This window comes from Stenella coeruleoalba, assembly GCF_951394435.1.
Source record: "Stenella coeruleoalba genome assembly, chromosome: 8".
NCBI lineage: Eukaryota > Metazoa > Chordata > Mammalia > Artiodactyla > Delphinidae > Stenella > Stenella coeruleoalba.
This window is the reverse complement of record NC_137154.1, coordinates 48,713,443-48,726,779: the sequence shown is the minus strand read 5'-3', so window position 1 is coordinate 48,726,779 and position 13,337 is coordinate 48,713,443. Positions and strand designations below refer to the sequence as shown.

At 41.4% G+C, this 13,337-nt stretch overlaps 1 protein-coding gene and 1 pseudogene across 13 annotated transcripts in view; one reads left to right on the top strand and one right to left on the bottom strand.

The window, feature by feature from the left end:
- TRIM68 (tripartite motif containing 68) overlaps positions 1-13,337 on the bottom strand; it is a 167,987-nt gene that overhangs the window by 90,766 nt on the left and 63,884 nt on the right. For 11 of the 12 annotated variants that reach the window (XM_079930813.1, XM_079930818.1, XM_079930814.1 and 8 more), the window contains one exon: positions 12,940-13,036. The gene's annotated coding sequence lies outside the window, so the exon portion shown is untranslated. Of the gene's footprint in view, positions 1-12,922; positions 13,037-13,337 lie in introns of all 12 variants that reach the window. The other variant, XM_079930820.1, reaches the window with a different exon arrangement.
- LOC307190398 (olfactory receptor 52M1-like) overlaps positions 1-13,337 on the top strand; it is a 33,221-nt pseudogene that overhangs the window by 8,734 nt on the left and 11,150 nt on the right. The gene's annotated exons all lie outside the window — the stretch shown is intronic.

Genomic DNA, 13,337 nt, shown 5'->3' with positions numbered 1-13,337 from the left:
TTTATTGAATACTTATTTCTAAATAACATGCAAGAGGGGAAGAGGGGGAAGATGGCGGAAGAGTAAGACGCAGAGATCACCTTCCTCCCCACAAATACATCAGAAATACATCTACACGTGGAACAACTCCTACAGAACACCTACTGAATGCTGACAGAAGACCTCAGACCTCCCAAAAGGCAAGAAACTCCCCACGTACCTAGGTAGGGCAAAAGAAAAAAGAATAAACAGAGACAAAAGGATAGGGACAGGACCTGCACTAGTGGGAGGGAGCTGTGAAGGAGGAAAGGTTTCCACACACTAGGAAGCCCCTTTGCGGGTGGAGACTGTGGGTGGCCAAGGGGCAAAGCTTCGGCGTCGTGGAGGAGAGCGCAGCAACAGGGGTGCGGAGGGCAAAGCAGAGAGATTCCTGCACAGAGGATCGGTGCCGACTGGCACTCACCAGCCAGAGAGGCTTGTCTGCTCACCCGCCGGGGGGGTGCGGGTCTGGGAGCTGAGGCTCGGGCTTCGGTTGGAGCACAGGGAGAGGACTGGGGTTGGCGGCGTGAACACAGCCAGCAGGGTGTTACTGCACCACGGCTAGTCCGGGAGGGAGTCCAGGGAAAAGTCTGGAGCTGCCGAAGAGGCAAGAGACATTTTCTTCCCTCTTTGTTTCCTGGTGCGCGAGGAGAGGGGATTAAGAGCGCTGCTTAAAGGAGCTCCAGGGACGGGCATGAGATGCTAAGGCTGCTGCTGGCACCACCAAGAAGCCTGGGTTCGAGAACAGGTCACCCTCCACACCTCCCCTCCCGGGAGCCTGTGTAGCCCGCCATTGCCAGGGTCCCGGGATTCAGGGACAACTTCCCCAGGAGAACGCACGGCACGCCTCAGCTGATGCAACCTATCGCCGGCCTCTGCCGCCGCAGGCTCTTCCTGCATCCGTACCCTTCCCTTCCCACGGCCTGAGCGAGCCAGAGCCCCTGAAGCAGCTGCTCCTTTAACCCCGTCTTGTCTGAGCGAAGAACAGACGTCCTCCGGCGACCTACACGCAGAGGCGGGGCCAAATCCAAAACTGAGCCCCGGGAGCTGCGCGAACAAAGAAGAGAAAGGGAAATCTCTCCCAGCAGCCTCAGGAGCAGCGCATTAAATCTCCACCGTCAACTTGATGTACCCTGCATCTGTGGAATACCTGAATAGACAACGAATCATCCCAAATTGAGGACGTGGACTTTGACAGCAAGATTTATTAGTTTTTCCCCTTTTCCTCTTTTTGTCAGTGTGTGTGTATGCTTCTGGGTGAGATTTTGTCTGTATAGCTTTGCTTTCACCATTTGTCCTAGGGTTCTATCCGTCCTTTTTTTTCTTTATCTTTAAAAATATATTTTTGTTAATTATTATTTTTTATTTTAATAACTTTATTTTCTTTTCTTTCTTACTTTCTACTTTTTCTCCCTTTTATTCTGAGCCGTGTGGATGAAAGGCTCTTGGTGCTGCAGCCAGGAGTCAGTGCTGTGCCTCTGAGGTGGGAGAGCCAACTTCAGGACACTGGTCCACAAGAGACCTCCCAGCTCCACGTAATATCAAATGGCGAAAATCTCCCAGAGATCTCCATCTCAACACCAACACCCAGCTTCACTCAACGACCAGCAAGCTACAGTGCTGGACACCCTATGCCAAACAACTAGCAAGACAGGAACACAACCCCACCCATTAGCAGAGAGGCTGCCGAAAATCATAATAAGTCCAGAGACACCCCAAAACACACCACCAGACGTGGACCTGCCCACCAGAAAGACAAGATCCAGCCTCATCCAGCAGAACACAGGCACTAGTCCCCTCCACCAGGAAGCCAACACAAGCCACTGAACCAACTTTAGCCACTGGGGACAGACACCAAAAACAACGGGAACTACAAACCTGCAGCCTGCAAAAAGGAGACCCCAAACACAGTAAGATAAGCAAAATGAGAAGACAGAAAATCAAACAGCAGATGAAGGAGCAAGATAAAAACCCACCAGACCTAACAAATGAAGAGGAAATAGGCAGTCTACCTGAAAAAGAATTCAGAATAATGATAGTAAAGATGATCCAAAATCTTGGAAATAGAATAGAGAAAATGCAAGAAACATATAACAAGGATGTATAAGAACTGAAGATGAAACAAGCAACGATGAACAACACAATAAATGAAATTAAAAATACTCTAGAAGGGATCAATAGCAGAATAACTGAGGCAGAAGAATGGATAAGTGACCTGGAAGATAAAATAGTGGAAATAACTACTGCAGAGCAGAATAAAGAAAAAAGAATGAAAAAAAACTGAGGACAGTTTCAGAGACCTCTGGGACAACATTAAACGCACCAACATTCGAATTATAGGGGTTCCAGAAGAAGAAGAGAAAAAGAAACGGACTGAGAAAATATTTGAAGAGATTATAGTTGAAAACTTCCCTAATATGGGAAAGGAAATAGTTAATCAAGTCCAGGAAGCACAGAGAGTCTCATACAGGATAAATCCAAGGAGAAACACGCCAAGACACATATTAATCAAACTGTCAAAAATTAAATACAAAGAAAACATATTAAAAGCAGCAAGGGAAAAACAACAAATAACACGCAAGGGAATCCCCATAAGGTTAACAGCTGACCTTTCAGTAGAAACTCTGAAAGCAAGAAGAGAGTGGCAGGACATACATTTAAAGTGATGAAGGAGAGAAACCTACAAGCAAGATTACTCTACCCAGCAAGGATCTCATTCAGATTTGATGGAGAAATTAAAACCTTCACAGACAAGCAAAAGCTTAGAGAGTTCAGCACCCCCAAACCAGCTTTACAACAAATGCTAAAGGATCTTCTCTAGGCAAGAAACACAAGAGAAGGTGAAGAACTACAATAACAAACCCAAAACAATTAAGAAAATGGGAATAGGAACATACATATCAATAATTACCTTAAATGTAAATGGATTAAATGCTCCCACCAAAAGACACAGACTGGCTCAATGGATACTAAAACAAACCCATATATATGCTGTCTAGAAGAGACCCACTTCAGACCTAGAGACACATACAGACTGAATGTGAGGGGATGGAAAAAGATATTCCATGTAATGGAAACCAAAAGAAAGCTGGAGTAGCAATTCTCATATTAGACAAAGTAGACTTTATAATAAAGACTATTAGAAGAGACAAAGAAGGACACTAAATAATGATCAAGGGATCGATCCAAGAAGATATAACAACTGTAAATATTTATGCACCAAACATAGCACCTCAATACATAAGGCAAATACTAACAGCCATAAAAGGGGAAATCTACAGTAACACATTCATAGTAGGGGACATTAATGCCCCACTTTCACCAATGGACAGATCATCCAAAATGAAAATAAATAAGGAAACACAAGTTTTAAATGATACATTAAACAAGATGGACTTAATTGATATTTATAGGACATTCCATCCAAAAACAAAAGAATACACATTTTTCTCAAGTGCTCATGGAACATTCTCCAGGATAGATCATATCTTGGGTCACATATCAAGCCTTGGTAAATTTAAGAAAATTGAAATTGTATCAAGTATCTTTTCCGACCACAATGCTATGAGGCTAGATATCAATCACAGGAAAAGATTTGTAAAAAATACAAATACATGAAGGCTAAACAATACACTACTTTATAACGAAGTGATCACTGAAGAAATCAAAAACTACTTAGAAACAAATGACAATGGAGACACGACGACCCAAAAGCTACGGGATGCAGCAAAAGCAGTTCTAAGAGGGAAGGTTATAGCAATACAATCCTACCTTAAGAAACAGGAAAAATCTCAAATAAACAACCTAACCTTGCACCTAAAGCAATTAGAGAAGAAGAACCAAGAAACCCCAAAGTTAGCAGAAGGAAAGAAATCATAAAGATCAGATCAGAAATAAATGAAAAAGAAATGAAGGAAATGATAGCAAAGATCAATAAAACTAAAAGCTGGTTCTTTGAGAAGATAAACAATATTGAAAAACCATTAGCCAGACTCATCAAGAAAAAAAGGGAGAAGACTCAAATCAATAGAATTAGAAATGAAAAAGGAGAAGTAACAACCAACATCGCAGAAATACAAAGGATCATGAGTTACTACAAGCAACTCTATGCCAATAAAATGGACAACTTGGAAGAAATGGACAAATTCTTAGAAATGCACAACCTGCCAAGACTGAATCAGGAAGAAATAGAAAATATGAACAGACCAAGCACAAGCACTGAAATTGAAACTGTGATTAAAAATCTTCCAACAAACAAAAGCCCAGGACAAGATGTCTTCACAGGCGAATTCTATCAAACATTTAGAGAAGAGCTAAAACCTACCCTTCTCAAAGTCTTCCAAAATATAGCAGAGGGAGGAACACTCCCAAACTCATTCTATGAGGCCACCATCACCCTGATACCTAAACCAGACAAGGGTGTCACAAAGAAAGAAAACTACAAGCCAATATCACTGATGAATATAGATGCAAAAAACCTCAACAAAATACTAGCAAAGAGAATCCAACAGCACATTGAAAGGATCATACACTACGATCAAGGGTGGTTTATTCCAGGAATGCAAGGATTCTTCAGTATACACAAATCAATCAATGTGATACACCATATTAACAAACGGAAGGAGAAAAACCATATGGTCATCTCAATAGAGGCAGAGAAAGCTTTCGACAAAATTCAACACCCATTTATGATAAAAACCCTCCAGAAAGTAGGCACAGAGGGAACTTACCTCAACATAATAAAGGCCATATATGACAAACCCACAGCCAACATCATCCTCAATGGTGAAAAGCTGAAAGCATTTCCACTAAGATCAGGAACAAGACAAGGTTGCTCACCTCTCACCCCTCTTATTCAACATAGTTTTGGAAGTTTTAGCCACTGCAATCAGAAAAGAAAAGGAAACCAAATCGGAAAAGGAGAAGTAAAGCTGTCACTGTTTGCAGATGACATGATACTATACATAGAGAATCCTAAAGATGCCACCAGAAAACTACTGGAGCTAATCAATGAAGTTGGCAAAGTAGCAGGATACAAAATTAATGCACAGAAATCTCTGGCATTCCTATACACTAATGATGAAAAATCTGAGAGTGAAATCAAGAAAACACTAGCATTTACCCTTGCAACAAAAGAATAAAATATCTAGGAATAAACCTACCTATGGAGACAAAAGACCTGTATGCAGAAAATTATAAGACACTGATGAAAGAAATTAAAGACGATACAAATAGATGGAGAGATATACCATGTTCTTGGATTGGAAGAATCAACATTGTGAAAATGACTCTACTACCCAAAGCAATCTACAGATTCAATGCAATCCCTATCAAACTACCAATGGCATTTTTCACAGAACTAGAACAAAAACTTTCACAATTTGTATGGAAACACAAAAGACCCCGAATAGCAAAAGCAATCTTGAGAACGAAAAACGGAGCTGGAGCAATCAGGCTCCCTGACTTCAGACTATACTACGAAGGTACAGTAATCAAGACACTATGGTACTGGCACAAAAACAGAAATATAGATCAATGGAACAGGATAGAAAGCCCAGAGATAAACCTGTGCACACATGGTCACCTTATCTTTGATAAACGAGGCAGGAATGTACAGTGGAGAAAGGACAGCCTCTTCAATAAGTGGTGCTGGGAAAACTGGACAGGTACATGTAAAAGAATGAAATTAGAACACTCCCAAACACCATACACAAAAATAAACTCAAAATGGATTAAAGACCTAAATGTAAGGCCAGAAACTATCAAACTCTCAAAGGAAAACATAGGCAGAACACTCTATGAGATAAGTCACAGCAAGATCCTTTTTGACCCACCTCCTAGAGAAATGGAAATAAAAACAAAAATAAACAAATGGGACCCAATGAAACGTCAAAGCTTTTGCACAGCAAAAGAAACCATAAACAAGACCAAAAGACAACCCTCAGAATGGGAGAAAATAGTTGCAAGTGAAGCAACTGACAAAGGATTAATCTGCAAAATTTACAAGCAGCCCATACAGCTCAATAGCAAAAAAAACAAACAACCCAATCCAAAAATGGGCAGAAGACCTAAGTAGACATCTCTCCAAAGAAGATATACAGACTGCCAACAAACACATGAAAGAATGCTCAACATCATTAATCATTAGAGAAATGCAAATCAAAACTACAATGAGATATCATCTCACACCAGTCAGAATGGCCATCATCAAAAAATCTAGAAACAATAAATGCTGGAGAGGGTGTGGAGAAAAGGGAACACACTTGCACTGCTGGTGGGAATGTGAATTGGTACAGCTACTATGGAGAACAGTATGGAGGTTCCTTAAAAAACTACAAATAGAACTACCATATGACCCAGCAATCCCATCACTGGGCATATACCCTGAGAAAACCAAAATTCAAAAAGAGTCATGTACCAAAATATTCATTGCAGCTCTATTTACAATAGCCCGGAGATGGAAACAACCTAAGTGCCCATCATCGGATGAATGGATAAAGAAGATGTGGCACATATATACAATGGAATATTACTCAGCCATAAAAAGAAACGAAATTGAGCTATTTGTAATGAGGTGGGTAGACCTAGAGTCTGTCATACAGAGTGAAGTATGTCAGAAAGAGAAAGACAAATACCGTATGCTAACACACATATATGGAATTTAAGAAAAAATGTCATGGAGAACCTAGGATTAAGACAGGAATAAAGACACAGACCTACTAGAGAACCGACTTGAGGATATGTGGAGGGGGAAGGGTAAGCTGTGACAAAGCGAGAGAGAGGCATGGACATATATACACTACCAAACTTAAGGTAGACAGCTAGTGGGAAGCAGCCGCATAGCACAGGGAGATCAGCTGGGTGCTTTTTGACCTCTGGGAGGGGTGGGATAGGGAGGGTGGGAGGGAGGGAGATGCAAGAGGGAAGAGATGGGAACATATGTATAGGTATAACTGATTCACTTTGTTATAAAGCAGAAACTAACACAGCATTGTAAAGCAATTATTCTCCAATAAAGATGTAAAAATAAATAGTAAATATCAAATAAATAAATAACATGGAAGTGATCCAGTACAGAGAAACATAGCTCATATATTAAAATCTAAAAGGCAGAGCTCATTTTTTGGACAAGGTGATTACTGACCCAAATTTCGAAAGCTAGATATGAATCTGTATGGAATGAAATTCCTCCTTTTACTGGGCTGAGGGTATAACATGTTCACAGGCATTGGAGCAAGAAATTACCCTGTATATTTCAACAACCACAAGCATTTTTACATAGAATATATCATTTAAGATTGGGGAGCAGGTAGCAAGCTTTTAGAAGTTCCTAGCTCCTCCTGAGGTGCGAGAGAAGTAGAATCCTCTGGAAAGGGCGTAGAAGTAAAAATTAGATTATTTCTGTATTGATTCTAGTTCATTAACCCCTGCCCTGACATTGGCTCCTGGTCTGAGGGAAACGATTAAGGATGTCTGTCTCAGTCTTAACCCCTCCCAGAAGCAAAAACAGCAGTGATGGTAATAACAATGCTGTTTCAGCACCTGGTATGTTTCCTTACTGGTCCGTTTTTATACAGTATCTCAATTATGAGAGCTACCCAGAGGTAGGTATTATTCCTATTTTATGCTTGAATAATTGAGTATGAAACAATTTGTTCAAGTTTACACAGTGAGTATGTAACCAAGCTGGCTTGCAAACTCAAGCCTTTTCAGCTTCAAAGCCCATGTCTTGTCACATGTCCTAAAGCGTGATGCCCCACAACCCATGACAAGCCCATTAGGACACACCAGGGGATAAGCCAAACAGAAAAGTTTTCCTCCTTTCTAAGAAATGGGATTTTAGGTTGGGAAGTTTAGGTTCAGAAAGATTTAAAGGAGATGCACTGCTCTACTCAAGTCTCTGGGGTCCTTCTCTTACAATGTAAAGCAGAATGAGGGAAAAACCTGCACTATCTCATTTGTAGGTAATAGCCACTTGTCTTTTTTTTTTTTTTTTTTTTTGCGTGACGTGGGCCTCTCACTGTTGTGGCCTCTCCCATTGCGGAGCACAGGCTCTGAACGCGCTGGCCCAGCATCCATGGCTCACGGGCCCAGCTGCTCTGAGGCATGTGGGATCTTCCCGGACCGGGGCACGAACCCGTGTCCCCTGCATCGGCAGGCAGATTCTCAACCACTGCACCACCAGGGAAGCCCCCACTTGTCTGTCTTGAAGTTAATTCAGGACTCTACCACCATCTCCAAGTGCTGTAAGGATATCAAACTTCCTTAGAGATTGACAGCCAGGCTGAGCTCTAATCCCAAGAAGATTCTTCATCCCTCCTCTAGAAAAGCCTTTCTGATTTCTACTTGGTGTCCTTAGACTAGCTGTAGACTACAGGGAGGTTGGAGAACAAGCAAGAGCAGGACTTGGACCCAAGGGATCATGATTCAAATAAGAAGTCTCCCCTACATAGATCCAGACCCCTATGGACCAACCCTGACATGCTGCAGATAACTGTTCAGTTTTAGAATCTGTGTCCATTCTGTGGGACAAAGCCTGCTATTTTCCTTCTCCACTGAGATGGTGGGAAGGTTAGAAATGAAATTCCCTTTACCCCTGAACAGAATGCTTATAAGTGACAGGCCTCAGAGGCATTTGCAGAGCCCCAGGTTCTTGTTGACACTACCCATCCCAGGTAAGAGCATCTTACAAGGAGAATCTAGAAAAGGAGTAAAAGTCATCAGTAAGCATTCCCAACTCATAAGGAAGAACAGACTTGGGACTCCTGGGCATCCAACTTTAGATCATGATCCTGTATAAGTCTCCAAGACCCAAAAGGAAGGAATTCTCTTGGAAGGTGACTTAGAAAGGGTGGAGTCCACATAGAGTCACACACAAGGAGGCTGAAGAGGACTCTAGTTCACTAGCCAATACAGGATCCTCCAAAATACCTCCAGGTGCTTTAAAAAGGCATGATATTTTATTTTTATTTAACATAGCCAGGCACCGTGCTAGCATAAGTGTTACAACAGAGAATGAGATAAACATGCTCCCTACTCTCATGAAACTTATATTCTGTTCAGGGAAACACGCAGGTAAGCAGGCAATCCATATTACTATTTGTGTGCAGTACAAAGACAGGCCTGTTTAGGGTGATACCTAAGCTGTGGCAATGTGCCATGTATAAGGACTAGCCAGGAGAGGAAGATTTGTCCAAACCCATACAACACCAAGAGAACCCTGATGTAAACCATGGACTTTGGGTGTAGTTTGCATCTATGTGGTCCACTTGTAACAAATGTACTGCTCTCTTGGGAGATATTGGTGATGAAGGCAACTATGCATGTGTGGGGATGGGGAATATATAGGAAGTTTGTACCCTCTGCTCATTTTTGCTATGAACCTAAAACTGCTCTAAAATATAAAGTATGTATTACATTCAAGGGCCTTCTACTTCAATAAAACTTCTATGAGTCCACAAAGCAATCTACAGATTTAATCTGATCCTTATCAAATTACCCATGACATTTTTCACAGAACTACAACTAGTAATCTTAAAATATATATATGGAACCATAAAAGACCCAGAATTGCCAAAGCAATCCTGAGGAAAAAGAACAAAGCAGGAGGCATAACCCTCCCAGACTTCAGACAATATTACAAGCTAGAGTAATCAAAACAGTGTGGCAATGGCACCAAAACAGACATATGGATCAATGGAACAGTATAGAGAGCCCAGAAATAAACCCACACCCCAAAGGTCAACTAATCTTCAAAAAAGGAGGCAAGAATATACAATGGGGAAAAGACAGTCTCTTCAATAAGTGGTGCTGGGAAAGCTGCACAGCCACATGTAAATCAATCAAGTTAGAACACTCCATCATCTCACCCAAATATAAACTCAAAATGGCTTAAAGACTTAAATATAAGACCCGACACCATAAAACTCCTAGAAGAGAACATACGGAAAACATTCTCTGACACAAATCATAGCAATATTTTCTTAAGTTAGTCTCCCAAGGCAATAAAAATAAAAGCAAAAATAAACAAATGGGACCTAATCAAACTTATAAGCTTTTGCAAGCAAAGGAAACCATAAACAAAATGAAAAGATAACCTACAGACTGGGAGAAAATATTTGCAAATAATGCAATCAACGAGGGCTCAATTTCCAAAATATACAAACAGATCATACAACTCAATAACAAAAAAATACCAACCCAGTCAAAAAATAGACATCCTCCAAAGAAGACACAGCCATGGCCAATAAGCACATGAAAATATGCTCATCATCACTAATCACTAGAGAAATGCAAATCAAAACTGCAGTGAGGTACCACCTCACACCAGTCAGAATGGCTGTCATTAAAAAGTCTACAAATAGCAAACACTGGAGAGGGTGTGGAGAGTAGGGAACCCTCCTACACTATTGGTGGGACTATAAATTGGTGCAGCCACTATGGAAAATTGTATGGAGGTTCCTCAAAAAACTAAAAGTAGAGTTGCCATATGATCTAGCACTCCCACTCCTGGACACCTATCTGGACAGTACTCTATTCAAAAAGAAACACGTGCACCACAATGTTCATAGCAGCACTATTCACAATAGCCAAGACATGGAAGCAATCTAAACGTTCATTGATATGTATATATACACATATATATATATAATGGAATACTACTCAGCCATAAAAAAGACTGAAATAATGTCATTTGCAGCAACATGGATGAACCTAGAGATTATCATACTGAGGTAAATCACAAAGAGAAAGATAAATACCATATGATATCACTTATATGTGGTATCTAAAATATGGCACAAATGAACTTATCTACAAAACAGAAACAGACTCACAGATATAGAGAACAGACTTGAGGTTGCCAAGAGGGCGGGTAAATTGAGGAGGGATTGAGTGGGAGTCTGGGATTAGGTGATGCACAATATTATATGCACAATATTATACATAGATGGATAAACATATGGATAAATATTATACATAGATGGATGCACAATATTATACATAGATGGATAAATAGTTCCCTGCGCTACTGTATAGCGCAGGGAACTATACTCAATATCCTGTAATAAAACATAATGGAAAGAACATGAAAAATAATATATATATATATACACATATATATGTACCTGGATCACTTTGCTGTACAGCAGAAATTAACACAACATTGTAAATCAACTACACTTGAATAAAATGAATTAAAAAAAAACTTTTATGGGTCCAGTGGTGTGAAGAATGAGATATCCCTTCTAAGGTGAAGGATAAGTTGGTGCATCTGGCCTCTTATAAAACCAAAAAAAAAACCCACAATGCCTAGTGGCCTTCTTTGGGGGGTTTAAGAGGCAACATATTCCTCATTTGGGTGTGTTACTCCAGCCCACTTACTGAGTGACGCTCAAAGCTTCTAGTTTTGACTGGGGCCTGGCAATAGAATCTGCAGCAGTCTCAGGCTGCTGAACAAGCTCCCTTGCCACCTGGGCCATAGGATCCAATGATGCTTGAAGTATCAGTGGCAGATAGGCATGCTGATTGGAGCCTTTGGCAGGCATCTATAGATGAATTGCAGTAGAGGGACTTAGGATTTTAGAGTAAAGCCCCGACGTCTTTTGTGGATTACTACTCTCCACTTAAGAAATACCTCTTGGCCTACTACTGGGCCTTAGTAGAGGCTGAATGCTTGAGCATGGGCCATCAAGTGTCCATGTGATTGGAGCTTCCCTTCTTAACCTGGGTTTTATCTGACTCACCAAGCCATTAAATGGAGCTTGAACAGCAGGACTCCATCAAAGAGAAGTGGTACACATGTGATCAGACCCAAGCAGGTCCCGAAGGCACAAGTTACATGAAGTGGCCCCAATGCCCACTGTCTGCACTCCTGCTACACTTTCTCCATACTTACAGCTATGACCTCATGAGGAGTCCCCTAGGATCAGTTTACAGAGGAACCTAAGACTTGGACCTAGTTTATAGCAGGTTCTGTACAATATACAGGTACCACCCAAAAATGGATGCTGCATCCTATAATCCCTTTCTGGGCCATCCCTAAAGGAAAGTGCTGAAGAAAAATCCCTCTGTGGGCAGAACTCTGATCAGCACAGCCGGTTGTTTTCTTTTGCTTGGAAGGAGAAATGGCCAGAGGCACAATTATATACTGACTCATGGGCTGTGGCCAATGGTTTGGCTGGATGGTCAGGGACTTGGAAGGAACATAATGAGAAAATTGGTAACAAGAAAATTTAGGGAAAATGAGAGACTTCTTAGGAAGGGCAAAAAAATGAAGATGTGTCCCATGTGAATGCTCATCAAAGGATGACAGCAGAGGAGGATTTAAAAGTCAGGTGGATAGGATGACCTGCCCTATAGATATTAATCAGTCTCTTTTCCTAGCCACCCCTGTCATTGCCCAATGGAGTCATGAACAAAGTGGCCATGGTGCCAGGGATGGAGGTTATGTATGACCTCAGTAATATGGACTCACCAAGGCCAAACTGTCTATGGTCACTGCTGACTGCCCAATCTGGCAGTAGCAGAGATGAACACCAAGTCTCCAATATGGCACCATTCCCCAAGGTGACGAGCCAGCTACCGTGCGACAGGTTGATTACACTAGACTGCTTCCATCATGGAAGGGGCAGTGTTTTGTTCTTATTGGAATAGACATTCTGGGTATGGTTTTCCCTTCCCTGCATGCAATGCTTCTTCCAAACTTATCTGTGGACATATAGAATGCCTTATCCACCATCATGGTATTCCATGGTTTCTGACAGGAACTCAGTTCACAGCAAATGAAGTGCAGTAATGGGTCCCTGCTCATGGAATTCACTAGTGTTACCATGTTTCCCACCACCCTGAAGCAGCTGGATTTATAGGACAATGGAATGGCCTTTTGAAGGCTCAGTTACAATACCTGCTAGTTAGCAATACCTTGCAAGCCTGCAGAAGGTTCTCCAGAAGGCTGCGTATTCTCTGAATCAGCATCCAATATATGGTACTATTTCTCCCATAGCCAGGATTCACAGGTCTAGGAATGAAGGAATAAAATGGGAGTGATACCATTATTTCCCCTAGTGAGCTACTAGCAAAATTTTTGCTGTTTCCACAACCTTATGCCTTGTTGACCTAGAAGTCTTAGTTTCAAAGCTTCTACCAGGAGACACAATGATTCCATTGAACTGAAAGTTAAGATTGCCACCCAGTCACTTTGAGCTCATGTCTGAATCAAAAGGTAAAGTAGGGAATTACTCTGTGGGCTGGTAAGATTGATCTTTACTACCGAGGGGAAATTGGTCTACTACTTCACAATGGAAGTAAGGAAGAAGGTA